The following is a 24,156-nucleotide window of genomic DNA, read 5'->3' on the forward strand; positions in this document are numbered from 1 at the left end:
GTACTCATGCCTGTCCCCCCTCCACCCCTCTCTCCCCCCATCCTTCTCCCCTCCACCAACCAACTGAATAGTAGCGCATACACAGACGAAGCATTCCTATTTTAACAAAGGATAGTCGTTTAAGTTAGATATCAGATTTGTCCACATTAAGACTGTGTTTGGTCGTGCATCATTTACTCTTGCTGATGAAAGTTCCAGGTAAGAAATGTCAGCAGTAGTAGTCCTAAATAGGAATATTTGATGATTTGCATCAGAGCTGCAGGCAACGAGTCACCACTTATCAGCATCATCTTCGGAGATCTTTCTCCGCTCTAATGATTGATTGATAATCTCTGAGTTTTCTTCTCTTAATTTTGTTAAGAACTTTTGTAAGTTATTTTGATTCTGGTGCAATTGCTAGGCTACGTTCGATCCTACAAACTCTGAATTCCTCCTGCAGGCTGTTCTCAGAGAGATCCAAAGCATCTTCAATCCCCATATGGGACAACTGTGAAAGACAGAGACAACTTGTAATGTATTTAATATTTCAGTAATATTTGAGTAATATTGTAAATGCATCGTTTGATTAAGCATTCTTTGTTTACATAATACATTTCAGTTTATATGCAAGAAGTGTAATACAAAGGTCTTAGGCCCATGTAAAAAATTCTGTAAATTGAAGATGCTTTCAAAAATAATGAAATGTTAAGTTTCTAAATATCAAAAAACATACTATAAAGAGCAGTAAACAGTAAAAAGCTAAATCAAATCGATATTTTGTGTGACCAGCCTTTACCTTTAAAACTGCATCAATTCCCTTAGGTACGCTGTTGTGCAGTTTCATAAGAAAGTCAGCTGGTAGGTTGTTGCAAGCATCTTGGAGAACTTGCCACAGTTCTTCTGAAGACTTTGGCTGTCTCACTTGCTTCTGTGGAATTCTCTGCCACAGGAAACAGTTGAGGCCAGTTCATTGGCTATTAAGAGGGAGTTAGATATGGCCCTTGTGGCTACGGGGGTCAGGGGATATGGAGGGAAGGCTGGGGCGGGGTTCTGAGTTGGATGATCAGCCATGATCATAATAAATGGCGGTGCAGGCTCGAAGGGCCGAATGGCCTACTCCTGCACCTATTTTCTATGTTTCTATGTTTCCAGGTAATCCCAGAGAGCTTCAATGATGCTGAGATCAGGGCTCTGTGGGTACCATCTGAAACGTTATAAAAAACCTAGGGTGTCTAAGGCTCTTGCACCATGTCATATGTGAGCGCTTTACTAAAGCAAAACTATGAACAAGTACTCCAGGCTCCAGTGTTTTCCTTTTGATTAGTTTCTGGAGTTACAAACCGTAACAGTGGAGATAAGTGAGTCTTAAAATGAACCCGAAATGACCACCTACCTGTTGAAGCACAGCAAAATGTTCGAGTTAAAAAAACACAGCACGTGTTTCTTTGGAAGGGGAGAGAGATGAAAGAGTTAAAACAAAGGTAGAAAAAGGACAAAATTCGCGGGTTCATAGACAGTAAGTATTGGGTGATAATAATAAATTTAAAAGATGGCTACATTGGAAAGACACACGGATTTTGTTGCACAATAGTACCTGGATGATGTATAATGAATGAATTGAGCAGTATTTTAAAGCCATTGTCCAATGAAAAGCTAGTGTCAGTGTTGCTGAGTGCAACTGGTGGAATAGCATACAGTTTGCTTAGAACTTTAACTGCTCAAAAAAAAAGCCAAAATGAGATTTTCTGATATCATGAAGGTAATGCAGGGACATTTAGAACCAAAACCATTGTTGATTGTTGAACACTTTAGGATTCATAAGCAGAATCAAAAAGAAGGGGAGCCCATTTCAGCCTACATGACTGAATTGAAGGAATTGTCCAAGTATTTTCAGTTCCATGATGGGCTTAAAGATGCACTAAAGGTCATCTAATTTGTGGAATCTTTCAAGAAAGCATTGTTACGTACCCTGTAACCGGGTTGCCAAACCAGCAGAAATGGATCACTCAGTTGGAGTCTGGATTACTAGAACTAAGAAAGTTTTATTAAAGAAACAAGCAACACAGTAATCGAAAGGATAATAAATGCAACAGTTCAGCAATGATAAACACACATGTGCACAGAATTAAGATAACAGCATCAATCAAGCTCTATCGTTGTCTAGGGGTAAATGACCAAACTTCAAAGTGACACAAAAGTTCAGTTCGATTTAATAGTTCAGTTCGCAGTAATCGTTGCCATGGCGATGGACAACGTGGGGGGAGGGAGAGACAGAACGAGAACGACTGATCATTCAGAAACGGCTTCCACTCACAGACCGGCGATATTGCTCACAAGCAGCAGCTCCCGGGCGGGTCCTTTGTGATGTCACCTGAGGTCACCGACTGTGACCCCTCCTCCAGATGCGGTCGATCCTCTGCAGTGAACCCGGCACCCAAGCGAGGGTGGACACACACCGGGTTCCCGCTGATCGTACCTTTCCACCCTGTGCGTTTAAGGTCCGGTACTTCCCACCGACTTGTGGGAGGCGCACCGCTTCCAGGGTCTCGTTACCTCGGGTGTCGTGTGTGTCCTGCCTTAGCGAACCTGTCCCTTTTTATCCCCCTGCTGGGGCATCGCCCGTCCATCACTTCAAACAGTTCAGGGTTCAAAGGGGGAGCCGCTCCAGACAGCTCTCTCTCTCCCGTCCCTTCATTACACATCTCCAGATGCTGCTTTATTGTCCCTTATCTCTCCTTCCCCTGAGGACAGGTGGCAGACCAACTGCTGATCTCACAGGACAGCTAACATCTATGTGTATTCTCGTCACAGCATTCAAAAACAGCTCCAAATAGAAGCTCACCTTACATTTAAAAAAGAGCAGTTGAAATTGCTGTATCAATGGAAACAGCAGACATAGACGCAAGTGAATTGTAGTCAGGAATGAAAGTCAATGTGAACTAAATTGCAACATCTAAACAGAAATCTGCCTGGCCGAACAAATTGTGGCATGGGCTCACAGACACTAGATCAATGCAGGTTTAAAGGCAAAACTTGCAGAAAATGCAACAAAGTAGGATGCATACAAGAGCATACAAGGCAGACAAAACAAATGGACTGTACAGGGAAGAGGAAAAGATACAAGTCAAGTTGCAGTTTCAAAAAGAGCACTGAAGTGCATGCTGTTGATGAAAATTTTGATAATGGTAAGAGTGACACAGGACAAAGTAGACCTGAGACTTACAAGGTGAAAGCCAGCAAGTGACGGTTACACCAGAAGTGAACAGCAAATTGTGGGGTCTGCACTTGGGTTTCCAGGTGATCTTGCTACCTCCCAAAAATTGTGCCAGTTAATGCTGTAAATTCCCCTGGTGGGCAGGTGAATGGTAGAATCTGACAGAAATGTATAATTATTGTAAATGGGTGGTTGATGATTTGTGCGGATTCAATGGGCTGAAGGGTTGGGGTTCCATGCTACACAGCTGCAACAAGGCATAGTTGGGGAATTGAGGATTATCTGGAAAAGACAGGTAGGTGGAGATGAATCCATAGTCAGATCAGCCATGATCTTATTGAATGACAGAGCAGGTTCGATAGGCCAGATGGTCTACTCCTGCTCCTACTTCTTATGTTCTTATGCTCTTGTCAGTTAACATGTGCTCTCATTGTGTTGGGCACGTGGCCAAGTGGTTAAGGCGTTCGTCTAGTTATCTCAAGGTCGCTAGTTCGAGCCTCAGCTGTGGCAGCGTGTTTGTACCCTTGAGCAAGGCACTTAATCACGCATTGCTCTAGTCTGTGCGAGCAGTGGCGCCCCACACAGACTTCCAATCTGCGTCTTGTAAGGCATGAAAATGCCGACGTTCCCTCCCCTCCCTCATTATAGGTACGCAATTCCATGGAGACATTTATCAGGAACCCTTATGCAGGGCTTCTAGTATTATTGAGGATCCCACTCATCCATGCAGCATCCTCTTTGATTTTCTACCATCAGGCGGGAGACTCCGATGCATAAAGACAAGAACAGTCAGGATGGAAAATTGTTTCTTCCCTCAGACCATTAGGCTACTGAACTCCCTGCCGCATCACATTCAAAGTGTCACTGGTTAATCTATCCTGTACCTTACAATATTTAATTTATTCACCTTAGTTTGTTATTTATGCATGATTCATCTGTAGATTTTGTCCTTACTTTCACAAGTTACTGTGTGTTATGTGTTCTACTGTGCTTTACACCCTGGTAGGGGGAAATATCTCATTTGATGGGATACATGTTTATAGTTAAATGAAAATAAACTTAATTTGACAATCGAAACACCCAAAATATTGAAGTAAACTACGCAATTGTTACTAGTAAAATTGTAATCTGCTGTTATCTTTGTGATTAAAGTGTATAAAACCCTGACGAATTTTAAGTTCATATTCTTCTAGGAAGGTCACCCACTATGTCTCCTCTCAGTGCCTGCTTTCGCTGAATAAAGGAGAAATGTGCAAATTCCACACAGGCAGAGGTTAGGGTTGAAATTGAGGCTCTGGTGCAGAGGCTCAGCCAGTTGTGCTTCTGTGCCTTTGTGTCTCAAGTTATAGAGTAGGCTCCCATAGTAGGAGGAGGCAAGGTGCTGAAACCATGCTGGTTCTAATGCCAGGTATGTATTATCCATTTCCTCTGCGTATCACCAGTGTCTTTCATATCATTTATTAATATACTGTAATGCTGAGACCCAGTTCTAACATCTGGAGGCATCTGGCTGTTTCATGCGGAGATCTGAATGTTAATCCGAATGCAACTTCTGGTTAGGGAATGGACGAAATAGAGGTCCAGTTTACATTCCAGCATCTGAATTGAAGCCATGCAGTTTTCTATAGTGTTTAGTCTCGTGAGCAGACACCTGATTAGATGGAGAAGTGGACATCTGGAACTTGCAGGGGATGATGAGATTTTACAAGGGACGTACATAGAGCAGGACCCAAATTGAGTGGTCACAGAGTAGAACCAAGCTTTCACTTTTATTTCATTATGTTCTTTATGAAGTGAGAAAATATTGGCAGTACTCAAAGGTCAGGCAGGATCTTTGGAGAGGGAAAATTGATTTAAAATTCCATATAAGACCGTAAGACACAGGAGAAGAATTAGGCCTTTTGGCCTATTGAGTCTGCTTCACCATTTAATCATGGCTGATCCTTTTTTCCCCCTCCTTAGCCCCACTCTCCAGCCTTCTCCCCATATCCTTTGATGCTATGTCCAATCAAAAACTTATCAAGCTCTGCTTCCAAGTTGCCTGTGGCAATAAATTCCACAAGTTCACCACCCTCTGGCTAAAGAAATTTCTCCATAATTGCTGTTTTAAATGGAAACCCCTCTATCCTAAGGTTGTGCCCTTTTGTCCTTGACTCCCCCGCCATGAGAAACATCCTTTCCCCATCTACTCTGTCTAGGCCTTTCAATATTCGAAAGGTTTCAATGAGATCCCCGCTCATTCTTCTAAATTTCAATGAGTACAGACCCAGAGCTATCAAACATTCCTTCGAATCTTTCATTCCTGGAATCATCCTTGTGAACCTCCTCTGAACCCTCTCCAATGCCATTACATCTTTTCTTAGATGTGGAGCCCAAAACTGTTCACAATAGTCAAGCAACACACATCAAAGTTGCTGGTGAATGTTGCAGAAACAAGTTCGGTGGGGCAGGAGCAAGCTGAGACAATAGGTCTGCCAGGACAGGCAGGTTTGTGGAAAATAGTCAAGGTCAGGCCTCACCAGTGCCTTATAAAGCCTCAGCATCACATCCCTGCTCTTGTACTCTAGATCTCTTGAAATGAATGCTAACATTGCATTTGCCACTGACTCTACCTGCAAGTTATTCTTTAGGATGTTCTGCACAAGGACTCCCAAGTCCCTTTGCATCTCAGATTTTTGGATTTTCTCCCCGTTTAGAAAATAGTCTGCATGTTTATTTCTACTACCCAAGTGCACGACTATTCATTTTCCAACATTAGATTTCATTTGCCACCCTCTTACCCATTCTCCTAATCTACCTAAGTCCTTCTGCAGCCTTCCTGTTTCCTCAACACTACCTGCCTCTCCACTAATCTTTGTATCACGTGCAGACCTGGCAACAAAGCCACCTATTCCATCATCTAAATCACTGATGGTGGTGTCATCAGTTAGTCTCGCAAGACCATGGATCTGCGCCTGGAAAGTTTCAGGGTGCAGGCCTGGGCAAGGTTGTATGGAGGACTGGCAGTTGCCCATGCAGCAAGTCTCCCCTCTCCATGACACTGATGTTGTCCAATGGAAGGGCAAGGGCCGATACAGCTTGGCACCAGTGACGTCACAGGGGTTGCCAGAACAAAGTTGAAGGCAATGTCAGACTGCCTTAGGGACTCCAGCTCTGGATTTGTCCTCAGGGTTTACTCCCGAAGCATTTCCCATGAGTGGGTATGGCCGCAAGGCAGCGGTGGTTTGAAATCAGAGTTTTCCCTCTCTTAGGTGGACTGCCTTCCCAGGCTGAAGAGCTCCATCTACCCGAAGCACTGGTTTTAAGGCATCAGGACCTGCCTTCGTCCCATCTCCTGTCAGTAGAAACAGTTCCGCCGAGCTTAGAGGCTAAGCCACATGAGAAGGCCAGGAGTTGGACTTGGTTGTCAGAGGCTATTGAGGCGCATGCCGTGAGGAGCACTTTTAGGTAGTGGGAGCTTGTCCGCACTACCACCCCTCAGCTTGACAATCATTGATATACAGCATAAAAAGAAGTGGTCCCAACACTGACCCCTGCGGAACACCACTAGTCACTGGCAGCCAACCAGAAAAGAATCCTTTTTATTCCCAGTTGCTGCCTCCTACCAATCAGCCAATGCTACCAATCATGCCAGTCACTTTTCTGTAATACTGTGGGCTCTTAACTTGGTAAGCAGCTTCATGTGTGGCACCTTGTCAAAGGCTTCCCGAAAGTCCAAGTATACAACATCCACTACATCCCCTTTATCTATCCTACTTGTAATCTCAAAAACTTCCAAAAGGTTTGTCAGGCAAGATTTTCACTTAAGGAAACCACGCTGACCTTGTCCTTCTTGTTCTGTCATCATGTACTCCGTGACCTCATCCTTAACAACTGATTCCAGTATCTTCCCAACCACTGAGGTCAGGCTAACTGGTCTAAAACTTCCTTTCTGCTGCCTTCCTCCTTTCTTAAAGAGTGTAGTGACGTTTGCAATTTTCTATCCTCTGGCACCATACCAGAGTCCAATGATTTTTGAAAGATCAATACTAGTGCCTCCAGAATCTCTACTGCTACCTCTTTCAGATCTTTTGGGTGTAGTTCATCTGGTCCAAGTGACTTATGTACCTTTAGGTCTTTCAGCTTTTTGAGTATCTTCTCCATTGTAATAGTAACTGCACTCACTTCTCTTTTCTCACACCCTTCAGCATCTGGCACACTGCTAGTGTCTTCCACAGTGAAGACTGAATCAAAATATAATTTAGTTCATCTGCCATCTCCTTGTTCTCCGTTATTATTTCTCCGAACTCATTTCCTAGCTGTCCTATATTCACTCTCAACTCTCTTTAATTTTTTACATTTTTCAAAAAGCTTTTACTATCTACTTTGATATTGTTTACCAGTTCACTTTCATATTTCATCTTTTCCCTCCTAATGATTCTTTCAGCTGCTCTCTGTGGGGTTTGAAAAGCTTCGCAATCCTCTGTCTTTCCAATAAGTTTTACCTTGTTGTATGCTCTCTCTTTTGCTTTTACATTAGCTTTGACTTCCCTTGTCAGCACTGTTTTGCCATTTTAGTATTTCTTTGTTTTTGGAATACATCTGGCCTGCAACTTCCTCATTTTTCCCAGAAACTCAAGCCATTGCTGTTCTCCTGTCATCCCTGCCAGCATCTCCTTCCAATTTACTTTGGCCAACCCTTCTCTCATACCACTGTAATTTCCTTTACTCCACTGAAATACTGCTACATCAGAATTTACTTTCTCCCTATCAAATTTCATGTTGAACTCAATCACATTGTAATCACTGCCTCCTAAGTGTATTAAGCTCCCTAATCACCTCCAGTTCATTACATAACACCCAGTCTAGTATAGCTGATCCCCTAGTAGGCTCAATGACAAACTGCTTTAAAAAGCCATCTCGTAGGCATTCAACAAACTCACTCTCTTGAGATCCATTGCCAACCTGATTTTTCCAATCGACCTGCATGTTAAAATCTCCCCATGACTATCATAACATTGCCCTTTTGACTCGCCTTTTCTATTTCCCATTGTAATCTGTGGTCCACAACACAGCTACTGTTGGGAGGTCTGTATATAACTGCCATCAGGGACTTTTTACCCTTGCAGTTTTTTAACAATCCACAAGGATTCAACATCTTCTGATCCTATGTCACACCTTTCTCATGATTTGATACCATTTTTTACCAGCAGAGCCACACCACCCCCTCTGCCTACCTTCCTATTCCTCCAATATAACGTATAACCTTGGACATTCAGCTCCCGACTACAACCATGTAGTGACGGCCACAACAGCATACCTGACAATCTGTAATAATGCAACAAGATCATCCACCTTATTTCTTACACTCTGTACATTGAGATATAACACTTTGAGTATGGTATTTGTTACCCTTTTTGATTCTGCATCCCTAATGTACTGATACTCACCCAGCTGGCTGCAATTTTGTCCTATCATCTGCCTGCCCTTTCTGACAGTCTGCAAGCTATCTTGGCATTATTAACCATCTGTCCTATCCTGAGTCCCTTCACCCTGGTTCCCACCCCCCTGCCAAATTAGTTTAAACCCTCCCCGACTGCTTGAACAAATCTGCCCCCGAGAACATTGGTCCCCCTTAGATTCAGGTGCAACCCGTCACTTTTGTACAGGTCAGACCTCCCCCAGAAGAGCTCCCAATGATCCAAGAACCTGATGCCCTGCCACATGCACCAGCTTCTCAGCCACACATTAATTTGCCACATCATCCTGTTCCTACCCTCACTGGCATGTGGCACAGGTAGCAATCCAGAAACTACTACGCGGGAGGTCCTGTTTCTCAGCTTTCTGCCTAGCTCTCTAAATTCACTCTTCAGGACCTCTCTGCTTTTTCTTCCTATGTCATTGGCACCAATATGTACCACGACATCCGGCTGCTCTCCCTCTCCCTCCAAATTCCTGTGCACACAACCCGAGACATCCCTGACCCTGGCACCTGAGATGCAACATACCAGTCAGATGTTCTGTCCACATCCACAAAATCTCCTGTCTGTTCCCCTGACTATTGAGTGCCCTATAACTACCACTCCCCTTTTTACACTCTTTCCCTTCTGCACCATGGTCCTTTGCTCAGTGCCAGTAACCCAGTCTCCATGACCTCCTGGGAGGTCATCCCCTACAACAGTATCTAAACGGTATGTTTATTATTGAAGGGAATGGTCACAGGGGTGCTCTGCGCTAGCTGCCTATTCACATTTCCATTTCTTCTCTCACCCAGCTACTAACCTCTTGCAGCTTCTTTCTTTTTAAATCTTTTTATTGAATTAGTAAAAAGGTAAACCATATAGGCACTGATACACTGTTGCAATATAACTTTACAAGAGATATTAATACACAAAAAGAAGTTAATACAAACAGTGCAGTTTAGATATAAAATAACAAGGTAATATAATAGTATACTAATTTTCATACATGTCAATAAGGAAAGAAAAAAAAACCCAACCCCCCCCAAAAAAAACCCATCGTGCAACTAATCTGAAAAGCAAAGCAAAGCAATGGACTAACGAGGTATCAAGTAGAGTTAAACAACTTAAAACAATCACGTCCTCAAACCCGACCTCCATTAAAAACAGTTAAAAAGCAAGAAGGGAATGTAAATATGGACAGAGAGAGAAAAAAATTTACATTAAATGAAAATGTTGAATAAAAGATCTCCAGGTCTGTTCAAATTTAACTGAAGAATCATAAAGATTACTTCTAATTTTCTCCAAATTTAAACATAGTATCGTCTGGGAAAACCAAAAGAACGTAGTTGGAGCACTAATCTCCTTCCAATGTTGTAAAATACATCTATTATTATTTCGGCGGATGACTGGGCGCATATTTTACAACTAGTCAATACTTCCTCTATCTGTTCTAAACACTCCCTAATTCAATTTAAAGTTGTCCATAGAGCACACATGTCTAAAGATAAATTAGCTCATTTTTATTCTCATATTAACCCTCTTTGTGACAGATGTCACGGGGAGATAGCTTCCTTAACTCATATGTTTTGGTCTTGTCCTACTTTGGAAACTTTTTGGAAAGACATTTTCAGTATTATTTCAAAGGTATTGAATATAGATATTTCTCCCCATCCTATTACTACTATCTTTGGATTACCTAAAATTTCCAGCAATCTTTCCCCTTCAGCCCGTAGATTGATTGCATTTCTTACTCTAATGGTGAAAAGATATATTTTCACCTCTTGCAACTTCGAGGTGATTACTTCCCTGTAACTCTGATCAGTTATCTCCTCACTCTTCCTTACAATTCAAAGGTCATCCAGCTGCTGCTCCAGATCCCTACCACAGTCTTCAAGAAGCTGCAGTTGGATGTACTTCACACAGATGTAGTTCTTTATTATGTGATGAAAACGAGCATTGTGTTTACCCATTTTCAGCCTCAGAGGTTTTGGGTGGGTGTCTTGCAGAGTTATGCTACATCTGGGTGAATCCTGATGCCACCCGTTGACTACCCACCAAGGAAGTGTCCAAGGCTCTGGGAGAGATTATAAACCAGAGAAACTCAGAGTACTTTCCAATGTAGATGAAGTGAGTGAAATCCCAAAGTGCAGTTATTGTGGAAAAAGATAATCGGTATTTTTGGACAAGTGAGCATTGAATAAACCAAAATGTATGGTATGACCACTTCCACATTGCAGCATTGGACAAAGACATGAGCAAAGCAATAACTGCCTATCTGGGTTGAGAGAAGTGAGATTCCTCTTTGCTAAACAGTGATAACAACTCCATTTGGCAGACATCATTTAGAATAAACAGAGACATCTAACCAACTGCTTATGCAGATAATCCTGCTCTGGCATCACAGAGTGATTCCAGGAATGAAGTGGAAATGGCTACCCGTGTACATGTCGTTACTCTAGGTATCTGTTATCCAAAGGTTAATTTAACAAAGACCATCCACCTGAAGCTTTCTGCCTTTCCAGGGGTTTGGAACTGTGGCACAAGCTGTGGAGCCACTGCTGTCTAGCTCCAGTGACTCAGATATAACCGTGACCTCCGGTGCTGTCTGCATGAAGTTTGCACTGGGTTTTCTCCGGGTGCTCCTGTTTCCTCCCCAATGCCAAAGGCATGCAGGTTGGTGGGTTAACTGGCCACTGTAAATTGCCCTTAGAGTGTTGGGGTGGTTGAATCTGGAGGGAACTTGTGGGAAAGTGGGGGAAAATATAAAAAAGACAGAGTCAGTATACGTAAATGGGTACTTGATAGACATTATGGACAGCGAAATGAAGGGTTTGTTTCTGTATCACTCTAAGCAGACTACCTACATTATCTAGGAATAAGATCTGACTGACTGAGAAACGTAGGCGGAAAATTCACGACACATTACAATATAAATTGTCCACTACCAGCAGGGATATGGAGCTCAGACAGTGAAAGCAGCTGAACTCAGCAAGTAGGTCCTGTGCATGTCTTTACCCAACAGCTCACATACAGGAATAGCTGACATTCAGATAAATGGATGATTGATGATCAGAGCCATACTTACTGTACTTATATCTGAGCAACCCCTGCTGTAATTACCCCCCCCCATGTACTTTACTTAGAAAATATAGGGTAATGACATCAGCATAAGTCATTATCTTCATTCAATTACCAAACAATTCAATGCATTCACTGTCCAAATTTCATCATTACTAATATCTCATCCCGACAGACTACATCAATGAAACATTTGGAGTAATTGTACTTATCAGTCCTGCACAATTGCAAATCTGGAGAATGAAACACAACCCCATCTATCCTTGTCTATTTTTAAATAGTTTATTTTCCTATTCTTCCTATCAAAGTGAATGACTTCCCATTTTCACACTTCATACTCCACCTGCCAGATCTTTGCCCATTCATTTCACTTATCTTATCACTGACTATATCAATTTTCATTGTCTTCACAACAACATGGAGAGGACATAAGAGATTTCTGCTGGGCAAATGGATTCCAAATTTTAAAAAAAAGCTGAACCATAAAGGTAATAATCTCTGGATTACTTCTGAGCTGTTGGTTAATTGACATAAGGCCAATATTATAGAACATAGAACATAGAATAGTACAGCACAGTACAGTAAACACAAAATAATCTGTAGATGCTGTGATCAAAGCAACACTTTCAGTACGCTGGATGAACTCGGCAGGTCGGGCAGCATCAGTTAGAAACGATGAGTCGACGTTTCGGGCCGGAACCTGATGAAGGGTTCCGGCCCGAAACGTTGAGTCATCGTTTCTAACTGATTCTGCCCGACCAGCACAGTACAGGCCCTTTGGCCCACAATGTTGTGCTGACCCTTAAACCCTGCCTCCCATATTGTCAAGTTGAATGCTTGGCTGCAATTTTGTTGGGGTAGAGGTGGGTTTCAGTTCTTGAAAAGTCTCTGTAAGACTTTCACTTGAACTGGGCTGGGAGATGAGCCTTGAGGAATTGAATAACCAGGCTGGAGAAAAGGGAGGAGAATTCTGGTTAGGGGGAATTTGGAAAGCTAAAGAGAAAGAATGAGGCAAAATGGGTACTCATAATCCAAACAACAGGAATTCTGCAGATGCTGGAAATTCAAGCAACACACATCAAAGTTGCTGGTGAACACAGCAGACCAGGCAGCATCTCTAGGAAGAGGTACAGTCGACGTTTCAGGCCGAGACCCTTCGTCAGGACTAACTGAAGGAAGTTAGTAAGAGATTTAGTTAGTCCTGATGAAGGGTCTCGGCCCGAATCGTCGACTGTACCTCTTCCTAGAGATGCTGCCTGGCCTGCTGCGTTCACCAGCAACTTTGATGTGTGTTACTCATAATCCAAGGATGTCAGAATGCACAGCTATAGATATGTCTATTCATCTAGTCCAGGGGTTCCCAACCTTTTTTATGCCATTAACCAAGGATCCACAGACCCCAGGTTGGGAACCCCTGATTTAGACATAGGTTAAAAGATATAATTGAAGGCTCTCCTTATCAGAAAGCCGCAGTATTGATGACATGATGGATGAACTCGTGGCACAAATAGAAGTAATGGGTAAATCTAAGAATGTTGGTTGCAAAATGACCATGTTTAGGGATTAACTATTGTAGGATAGTCAAGATGCAGCAGAGAAAGCCAGGACTGAAAGGTGAAAGAGTTGGCTCAGATAATTCAGGGTACAAGAAAGTCAGTTTGAAGGAGGATTCATTTTCTGAGACAAATTCACAAGCAGTGGGTCTTCGGACTGGCTCTGCAGCCTGGCGTTTCACTATCTCCAGGAACAGCCTGGAAGACGTGTGCCTCAGGGGAGTAAACCCCGTGGATGACCTGGTTCCTCACCGATTTTGTTGTCTGTAGCATCTTGGGAGACTGAAACATCAAGACACCAGACAGTGTTTGCTGCTATGGGAAGAAGGCCTCCATACTCAAGCAATCGTGCCCCCCCCCCCACTCTCTCGATAGTGAGTGAGAACCTGTCAGTCCTCGAGTTGGGGGACTTGGAGAAGTGACATGGAAGATTGTAACATCATGACAGCGAGTTGCTGGTCTCTGCTCTTGGTGTTGCAGGAGCGACCTCTCTCTTCCTCGCTGGAGTGAGAGCCTGTCTGAGATACCAGAGTTCTGGGTTATGGACTGTAGTTTTTGATGGACTCTAGATCAAGGTCCCTTTGGGACTTTTGCTATTGCTTGCATGATGGAGGGTGGGGTTTAGTGTTTCTGCTGGTGCAAATGAGAGGAGAGTGTGGGGATGGGACAATGCTTGTGTGTTGGGAGCTTTGGGGTTCTGATGTTCCTATCATTCATTTTATGGGGTTTCTTGTTTTGTGGATGTCTGTAAAGAGTAAGAATTTCAGGTTGTATATTGTATACATTGGGCTGGCCAGTGGTGTAGTGGCATAAGCACTGGACTTTGAGGTGGATGGTCCTGAGTTCGAATCTGCGGGGTTCCAACCTGGGCAGCATCAGTATCTGCGTGGAAAAAAGGTCTGGCAATCTACTTCCATATCTTGCCATGAAAACCCTATGGATAACTACACTATCCATGGGGTTATTACTCAACAACAACTATATATTAGATTATGAGGACACTCAGTCCTCATTTATTGTCATATAGTAATGTATTCATTAAAAAATGATACAATGTTCCTCCGGTATGATATCACAGAAACACAGGACAGACCAAGACTAAAACTGACAAAAACCACATAATTATAACATATAGTTACAACAGTGCAAAGCAATACCGTAATTTGATAAGAGCAGACCATGGGCACGGTAAAAAAAAAATCTCAAAATCCCGATAGCCCAACATCTCATACAGATGGTAGAAGGGAGAAACTCTCCCTGCCATGACCTTCCGGCACCGCAAACTTGCTGATGCAGCATCCTGGAAGCACCCAACCACAGTCCAACTCTGAGTCCGTCGGAAAACTTCGAGCCTCCGACCAGCCCTCCGACACCGAGCACTGAGCACCATCTCTGCCGAGCGCTTCGACACTGACCCCGGCTGCCAAGCAACAGGCAAAGCGGAGATCTGGGGCCTTCCCCTCCGGAGATTTCGGATCACACAGTAGCAGTGGCAGCGAAACAGGCATTTCAGAAGTTTCACCAGATGTTCCTTCGTGCTCTCACGTCTGCCTCCATCAAATCAGAATTGTGCACAGCCTCCTACTTGACAGATAACAGATATTCATCACCGGAGAGGCCGCGCGTGCTGCGTCATGCCGCCATCTTCTCCCCCCGCCATCGGTCTTGTTATCTGATATTTTCTGATATTAAATTGAACCAGTTTGGGTGGAGCTAAGGAACAGGAAGGAGTTGGACATATTTGGTGGGAGCTGCTTATGGCTCCCCAGATGGTAGAGTTAATACAGAGTCCAGTGTAAATCAGAAATTTAGAAATGAATGGAATAATAATTAGATAATTTAATTTACATACAAACTGGACAACCAATTATAGTGATAATAGTGTGAAGGATTTCATCCTATTCAGCTCGCTGCTCAGCGAGGTTTACTTGTCTCTGTGCTGAACTGAGGCTGTGGCCTGCAGCTACCAGGCTCCTGGATCGGCTGTGACTGGCGTTGGGTCTCTGGATGTTACTTGTTTACTTTTATTGTTTACCCAATTTGTTTTTGTTCTGCACATTGGGTGTTTGATGATCTTTTTTTTAATGGGTTCTGTTGCATTTCTTCGTTTTGTGGCTGACTGTAAGGAGACAAATCTCAAGGTCGTATAATGTATAGATACTTTGATAATAAATGTACTTTGAACTTTTGCCAATTCACAGAACGTACATGTAACTCTTGGTTCAGCTAGTGGCTTAATATAGGGGGTGATAGCCCCTGGCCCGGCCAAACTTGTGAAATCTCGTTTGGGTGGATGCTGTACGATGTGTCCCCTGTTACAAATCAGTACCCGGAAATAACAAACAGTACACAATATGCGATTAAACAATTGAGCCTTATAATTCTTAATTTGACTATATGGTTTGCACGAGACCGGCAACAAAGAATAGACAATTGAGTCAGGTTTTATAAAAACAATCAAACATTTATTAAACTCTGCTCAATATTAAAAAAATAAACAAATGAAAAACTTAACCAGAAGTAAACTGCTATGCGGCCATTTAGCAAACCGCCACTCAGTACTAGTTCTGGAAGCGATAAATGCAAAAACAGTTCTTAAAGTGGTGAATTCAAAAACAGTTCTTAGAATGGTAAATTCGAAAGTCCAAGAGATTTATACAGTCAATTAGGGGAGACTTTCCCGAAGTAAAGAATTCCTTGAAGACACGACATCACTGTCGATCCCAGCTAGATCCTGCCTTGTCCGCAGGATTCACGACGACAGAAATAAAACAGTTTAAAGGCTCTGATCTTTCCCTCTGGATACTAGATCCTGCACAGCCTTTTCTGCCACTTTTAGCAGAGGCTACCTCATGCAGATCACTCTTTCTTGAACAAATTCAATAATGGTCAATTCTATCCAAAACCGCCGAACGACTCCTTCAGGTTCCTGTCTTCACTCTCCAATACTACTGAAAAGATACATCAACAAACCTTGCAGCGATTGTTTAAACTGCCGGCCCAACACTTTTGTACCTTACAATAGAGCATAAAACTCCGATTTAAATCAAAACTGCGTCATAAGGCAAATACGCAGCGGAGCGGAGTACCTAGCTGACGTTCTAACTGGAAAACCAATTGCGTCACCACAGGGGTCTCCTCTTATACCCGCAGTGAACATGTCATCACAAGACCTCACAACGGCGGGAAAATTACATCAGGTGACCTCCAAAAGACCATTACATCATGGTCATAAGACAGTCACAAGATATCCGTGAGGTATGTAACAGGTTAGTAAAGAAACAAGCAAAAGAAAAGGGCCCATTCGCATGAAACAGTGTAATGCACAACGTTGGAGCTCTCTGATAAGGCTCTTCATCCACCATCCACCTCCTCCGATTATCGCTGACCTTTGGACTCTCACTCCAAGTCCACTCCATCCGCTGGTGTACCAATGCTCTCCAATCGTGTCTTCTCTCCTCATCTCTCCCCGGCAAACGACCGCGAAATCCCAGCTCTCAGACACACAAGAAAGAACATCCCGCTCATTGGCTAACATGCCCTGTTATCTTGAGTCATAAGTCAAACATTGCTGCTACAGAGAAACCATTAACTTAGCAGTGGAACATTACAGAGAAGCTATTGCATTAGCAGTGAAACCTTACAGCGCGTTACACTCTCCCCCTACCAAATTTAGTCATGTCCTCATGACGTTGAGATAATTTGCCAACCCTTCCTGCAAAACACAGAGTCCAATTCAGGTGCACAGGGCAGTGACATGGCTCCCCAAAACAGTAGGGGTCACACACTGTTCCCCGGGTGCTATGTAGTTCAGCCTATCCGGTGGTCTCCTAATTCTCTGAGACCACCATACCCCCTCACCTAACTCTTCAGGTTCAGATACTGCTGGGGATACTTCCAGTCTACCTGGGGATGCCTCCCCGACCTATCACTAGTGCCCACCTGCAACTCAGAGCCCTCTGTCCCGTGGCCAAGCCCCGCGTCCTCCCCTGCAGAGTCCCGCTGCAACCCAGGCTGCCCACAGATAGCACCCCCCCCCACTTCACCTGACTCAGCGGGAGAAGGGCCGGGGGTCTCTTCCTCAATCAATGGGGAGTTAGCAAAAGGAGGCATATACCACCCATCCGGGTCCTCATCCTCTGAATCAGTATCTCTGTTAGGGGTGGGGGGCAGCTTAACCTCTCCTGCTGTTGGCCCTGCAGTCGCCTGGTATGTAAACCTTACAGCGTGTTACATACAATGGATTGAAAAGGCTGCTAAAGCTCTATGGGTGTTGGGGTGGAGATATGTCTCTACCAACGCAGGTGTAAGTGCTGTTTCCCTCCACTAGCCTGCAAGGCACTATTGGGCAAGGAGCAACACCTGCTTAGCCCCCTGATCAGGGTCACGTGAAGCCAGGGAAGCAGGTTGTATGAACAGCTGGTGCATATCACAAGTCCTGATTATGTGATCATTGATGCCAGGCAGAAAATCTCTAAAGAGTATTGATAATGGCCAGGGTTATCTTCTTGTAAAGACACTGCCCAGAGGAAGGCGATGGCAAACATCTGAAGAAAATTTGCCAGGAACAATCATGGTCATGGAAAGACTGGGATTGCCCACATCATACAACTTGGCACATAATGAGTGGAATAAAGCTATGGCATTTTTGCAATGAGAAAGGCAGAGTTTTTAAAAGAAAGAAAGGTGTTGCTGTTTGGACAGCCCTGGTTGTCATTGTATGGGAATCGCAAAAAGATAATTCATTAGGAAGGCAAATGGCATATCGACATTTGTTGCAATATGATTTCAGTAGGAGATTGAAGACATCTTTTGCTAATCATGAGGACCCCTGGTGAGTGGTACCTGGAATACTCACTACATGTTGTCTCCTATCATGCAAAACAAACAATGCAGTGATATTTCATGTGACTGAAGTCCTGTGAGGGAAGATTGCACAAACTGCCAGCATGTTGTTTCGTGTTTAGATAAATGACAGGTGATCTCATTGAAAGGTATGAAATTCCCAGAGAGCTTGACAAGGTAGATAAAGAGTGTTGGCTAAAAGCAGGAGTTACAAAATTAACATGGGATGTTAGAGATGAGAATTAATTTATTTACTCAGAAAGTACTGCATCTTTAGAATCCTCCACAGCGGATGGCTGTGAAGATTTCATTGCTGAGACTATTCAAGACGGAGCTCAATACGCATGTGGATAAAAAGGGAATGAAGATACATTGATAATTTTGAAAATTGTTTTATTATTGTCATACCTACTGAGGGTTTGTATGCCATCCATACACATCATTTCATCACATCAGTACACTAAAGGAAAAAGGTAAAGTGGAAAGCAAAATAAAGTGTTACACAATTAGTTCAGGATTTATCGTCCTGTCTTACATGACATGAAATTTCAGGTTTACAGAATAAAGATAAAATTACTATAAATTACAAAATAAAGAAAGAATAATGGGGTAAATTCCCTCCCCCTACCTTCACCTTCTATTCCCCACTCTGGCCTCTTACCTCTTTTCACCTGCCTATCACCTCACCTGAGCCCCCTAATCCTTCCCTTTCTCCTACAGTCCACTCTCCTTTCCTATCAGATTCCTTCCTCTCCAGCCCTTTACCTTTCTCACCTACCTAGCTTCACCTATCACCTTCCAGCTGGCCTTCTTCCACTCTCCCCCCACCGTTTTAATTCTGGCCTCTTCCCCCCTCCTTTCCAGACCTGATGAGGGGTCATGGCTCATAATGGCAGCTCTTTATTCATTTCCATGGATGCTGCCTGACCTGCTGAGTTCCTCCAGCATTCTGTGTATGTTGTTGTGGACTTCCGGCATCTACAGAATTCCTCACCTTCATAATGAGTTTGTGTTCATAGACTGTTCAGAAATCTGATGACAGAGAAGATGAGATGGAGCCAGGCAATAAGGTACAAGGCCATAATGAGTAGATTGTGAGGTGAGGAGTCCACCCCATTGTGCAAGGAGATTGATAAAGTGCATTACATAGGGTTAGCACAGGAAAGTGGCACTGACTTCAAGATCAGCCTCAATGACAGAGCAAGAGGAAAATATACTACCTGTACTTGTTTTATACTTCTTTTATTTTGTCATCAGATTTGGCTGTGATATACTTTGTCCTTCATTGCTATGTTTAGGGCCCAGCACTGATCCCATCTCAAAGTGAAAAACAGTCATAGTCATAGTCATACTTTATCGATCCCGGGGGAAATTGGTTTTCATTACAGTTGCACCATAAATAATAAATAGTAATAAAACCATAAATAGTTAAATAGTAATATGTAAATTATGCCAGTAAATTATGAAATAAGTCCAGGACCAGCCTATTGGCTCAGGATGTCTGACCCTCCAAGGGAGGAGTTGTAAAGTTTGATGGCCACAGGCAGGAATGAATTCCTATGACGCTCTGTGTTACATCTCGGTGGAATGAGTCTCTGGCTGAATGTACTCCTGTGCTCACCCAGTACATTATGTAGTGGATGGGAGACATTGACCAAGATGGCATGCAACTTGGACAGCATCCTCTTTTCAGACACCACCGTCAGAGAGTCCAGTTCCATCCCCACAACATCACTGGCCTTCCGAATGAGTTTGTTGATTCTGTTGGTGTGTGCTACCCTCAGTCTGCTGCCCCAGCACACAACAGCAAACATGATAGCACTGGCCACCACAGACTCATAGACCATCCTCAGCATCATCCGGCAGATGTTAAAGGACCTCAGTCTCCTCAGGAAATAGAGAAGGCTCTGACCCTTCTTGTAGACAGCCTCAGTTTTCTTTGACCAGTCCAGTTTATTGTCAATTCGTATCCCCAGGTATTTGTAATCCTCCACCATGTCCACACTGACCCCCTGGATGGAAACAGTGGTCACCGATACCTTAGCTCTCCTCAGGTCTACCACCAGCTCCTGTCTTTTTCACATTAAGCTGCAGATAATTCTGCTCACACCATGTGACAAAGTTTCCTACCGTAGCCCTGTACTCAGCCTCATCTCCCTTGCTGATGCATCCAACTATGGCAGAGTCATCCAAAAACTTATGAAGATGACAAGACTCTGTGCAGTAGTTGAAGTCCGAGGTGTAAATGGTGAAAAGAAAGGGAGACAAGACAGTCCCCTGTGGAGCCCCAGTGCTGCTGATCACTCTGTCGGACACACAGTGTTGCAAGCACACGTGCTGTGGTCTGCCAGTCAGGTAATCAAGAATCCATGACAGCAGGAAAGCATCCACCTGCATCGCTGTCAGCTTCTCCCCCAGCAGACCAGGGCGGATGGTGTAGAACACACTGGAGAAGTCAAAAAACATGACCCTCACAGTGCTCGCTGGCTTGTCCAGGTGGGTATAGACACGGTTCAGCAGGTAGACGATGGCATCCTCAACTCCTAGTCGGGGCTGGTAGGCGAACTGGAGGGGATCTAAGTGTGGCCTGACCATAGGCTGGAGCAGCTCCAGATCAAGTCTCTCCAGGGTCTTCATGATGTGGGAAGTCAATGCCACCAGTCTGTAGTCATTGAGGTCGCTGGGGCGCGGCGTCTTTGGCACAGGGACGAGGCAGGACATCTTCCACAGTACAGGAACCCTCCGGAGTCTCAGGCTCAGGTTGAATACATGGCGAAGTACTCCATATAGCTGAGGGGCACAGGCTAATACCCCAATGGTTAAAGCTGACATATTTATAATGACCTATTTATTCTACATCTGTTCTCCGTCAGTTAAGGTTGAGCATCCCAAAATATTACCCCCAGTGCTGTCAGCTCTGACCTTACAGAGTAATGTTTTCTGTGGTGCCTTATCAAATGCCTTTTGGAAATCCATCCTGTTTGCTACATCCTCAAAGAACCTTGAGCAAACTAGTCAACATGATCTTTCTTTCATAAAAGAAGTGGATTATGATTTTTCTAAAACTTGTGCTTCTATTAACTTAATAATAAACCAACATTTTCAAAAAGTTCGAAGTGATGATAATTGGCTCATCATTTCTTGCTTTCAGTTTCACTTGTTTCCTAAATATCAATGTTACATTTGCTACTTTCCAATCAACCCAGACTTTTCCAAATCAAGGGGACTTTGGAAGATCACAAACAATACATTCACATCTTAAGGCTCTAGGAGGCAGGGCACTGGTTCTTGGGGACTACGTTCTCTCTCTTTCTCTCTCTCTCTCTCTCTCTCTCGACTAAAATTGTTATATTTACTTGCTTATTTTGTTAAATAGAGTATTATGTTAATTTAAGTTTATGTTGATTAGTGGTCTGTGCTGTTGTTGCAAAAAAATTGTTTTTTATGGCATTTATAAACTTGATTTGTATTTGAACACTCTCCAATCCTGTTAGTTTGCCCTGTAACTCCTCAGTGGTAAATTGACTGTTTAAAGTCCCTCCCTCCTTTCCTTTGAGCCTTTTCGACTGTCATTGGGATGCTTTGATGATGGAATATCCTCTGTTTTGATGTAGGAAAGAAAATATCTGCTGAATGTTTCCACCGCTTTTTTTCTGTTTAGTAAATCGGCAGCCTTATTCTCAGAGCATATTACCCTTCCTTAGTGTATACGGGGATGTTCTCAAGCCTGTCCTTATATCTGTTGATTATCCTTTTCTCAGGCATTCTCTAGGGATTGAGGATGATTTGCTTTCACTCCCATTTTCCACTCTCAGGTGGCTGATGAGTTCAATAAAGGAACTTCCCTTGATGAGACAGAAGTTACCTGACCTTGGGTTGTGAAGTAATTCACATTTTTCACTGCTTACACAAAGCTTCTGTGTGCTTCTAATGCATGGCCTCGAGGTTCTCAATGCCATCCCAAGTATGCCTTCTCCAATATGTGTGGTCTTAGGCCACAGACTCCCAAGAGACAGGTGAGATGTTGCATTTTTTCTCAAACAGACTTTGAGAACATCCTTGAATCCTTTCTTCTAAGCAGCAGGTAAGCTCTTCCCATGATAGATTCATAATAATAAAGAGTCTGATCTATGTGTCTAGTATTGGGAATGCAGATGTCATGGGCTATGATACCACATGAGTGGATTTAGGGCCACAGTGCTGGAGAGGATGGCCAGAGAGAGGACTTTGTGATAACTCACTTGTCCTTCCTGCAAACCTGGAGACAACAATGGTGGTATATCTTTCCTGCGGCTTGAGGTGCCTGCTATAGGGATTCCAGTCTTTGGAATCAGGGATCACTGCTGCTCAGTATATCATGCAATTTTTGCCAGGTCTGAGCTTCGGATCTTCAAATTACCTTTCGATCAATTGGTCTGAGGCTGCACTGGTGCACTGTAGGATATGGAAAGTTTTGTCTTCCCTCTCCAGGAGTTTGTTAGTATTTTTTAGTTTGTTACCTGCAAGAGTTTCTGTGGTATCTTTGTGAAGTAGCTCCTAAAGAAATAGACTTCAGATTGCTATGTCCACATGAACCAACTATTGGATTGTGCATATGGAGTGAGGCTGAACTTTGACAGGAGAAGAGCACAATTGTAAACTCAAGTGAGACTGCAGACATTGGAATCTAGAGAAAAATAACAAACAATTGGGAAGGGTCAGCTATTCAAACAGCATCTGCTGAATTGTAGGTTGAAGTTCTACCACAGGACGTCTCCATCCAGCAAAATCAGACAAGGACAAATCAGTTGAAGGAGAGCAGAGAAATTCTGGCCACAAGGTCAAGAATCAGCTGTCCCTTTTTGTCTGACATAAAACACATGAAGGGAATTTTAAAAATACTCAAAAGAATACAGAATATAGAGTCACCAGTCTAATATTGCACATGTGAAACCGCAACCCTGCCACGAGAGGGCGTCCTTGTACAGAAGCTCAAGAACTGTAAAGCTGTTGTGGCGCTAAGCCACTGAGTGACTTACATACAGGCTGCTTATTGATTATTACCCATGGCAGCTATTGATCTGGCCAGCTAACCAGTCTGCTCTGATCCTTACTATTCTAATAAGGAGATCAGTATATTAATTCATTTTCTGAAACATCACAAAGGCAGAGGTAGATCTGCTTCTTCTGAGAGTAATCTGCTGGTAATCATTAACTCTCCATGATGTAGAACACACCCAATTGGAATTAATGGCATTAAATTCATGCACATTTGGTCCAGGCAGGTGATTCTGCTGCACAACTTATGACTGTTTCACCTTCTGCAAATCACACACTTCAGCTGCTTCCAGTTCATTCATCTCATGAAATAAACTCCTGATCTCTCAATCTACCTTTTGTGTCCTTGCATTTCATTTAACCATATAACCATATAACAATTACAGCACAGAAACAGGCCATCTTGGCCCTTCTAGTTCGTGCCGAACTCTTACTCTCACCTAGTCCCACCGACCTGCACTCAGCCCATAACCCTCCATTCCTTTCCTGTCCATATACCTATCCAATTTAACTTTAAATGACAACATCGAACCTGCCTCAACCACTTCTGCTGGAAGCTCGTTCCACACAGCTACCACTCTCTGAGTAAAGAAGTTCCCCCCTCATGTTACCCCTAAACTTTTGCCCTTTAACTCTCCAATCATGTCCTCTTGTTTGAATCTCCCCCTCTCTCAATGGAAAAAGCCTATCCACGTCAACTCTATCTATCCCCCTCATAATTTTAAACACCTCTATCAAGTTCCCCCCTCAACCTTCTACGCTCCAAAGAATAAGGACCCAACTTGTTCAACCTTTCTCTGTAACTTAAGAGATGAAACCCAGGCAACATTTTAGTAAACCTCTCCTGTACTCTCTCCATTTTATTCACATCTTTCCTATAATTCAGTGACCAGAACTGTACACAATACTCCAAATTTGACCTCACCAATGCCTTATACAATTTCAACATTACATCCCAACTCCTATACTCAATGCTCTGATTTATAAAGGCCAGCATACCAAAAGCTTT

The 24,156-nt window shown here is 43.3% G+C and overlaps 1 long non-coding RNA gene across 1 annotated transcript in view; it reads right to left on the reverse strand.

Moving 5' to 3' along the window:
* Positions 1-216: 216 nt before the first annotated feature.
* The window catches only part of LOC134354663 (uncharacterized), a 51,930-nt gene continuing 27,990 nt past the window's right edge, over positions 217-24,156 (reverse strand). The window contains exon 3 of the long non-coding RNA XR_010019871.1: positions 217-487. This is a non-coding gene — a long non-coding RNA (uncharacterized LOC134354663). The remainder of the gene's footprint in view (positions 488-24,156) is intronic.

The sequence above is a fragment of the Mobula hypostoma genome, chromosome 12 (assembly GCF_963921235.1).
Source record: "Mobula hypostoma chromosome 12, sMobHyp1.1, whole genome shotgun sequence".
NCBI classification, from domain to species: Eukaryota; Metazoa; Chordata; class Chondrichthyes; order Myliobatiformes; family Myliobatidae; genus Mobula; species Mobula hypostoma.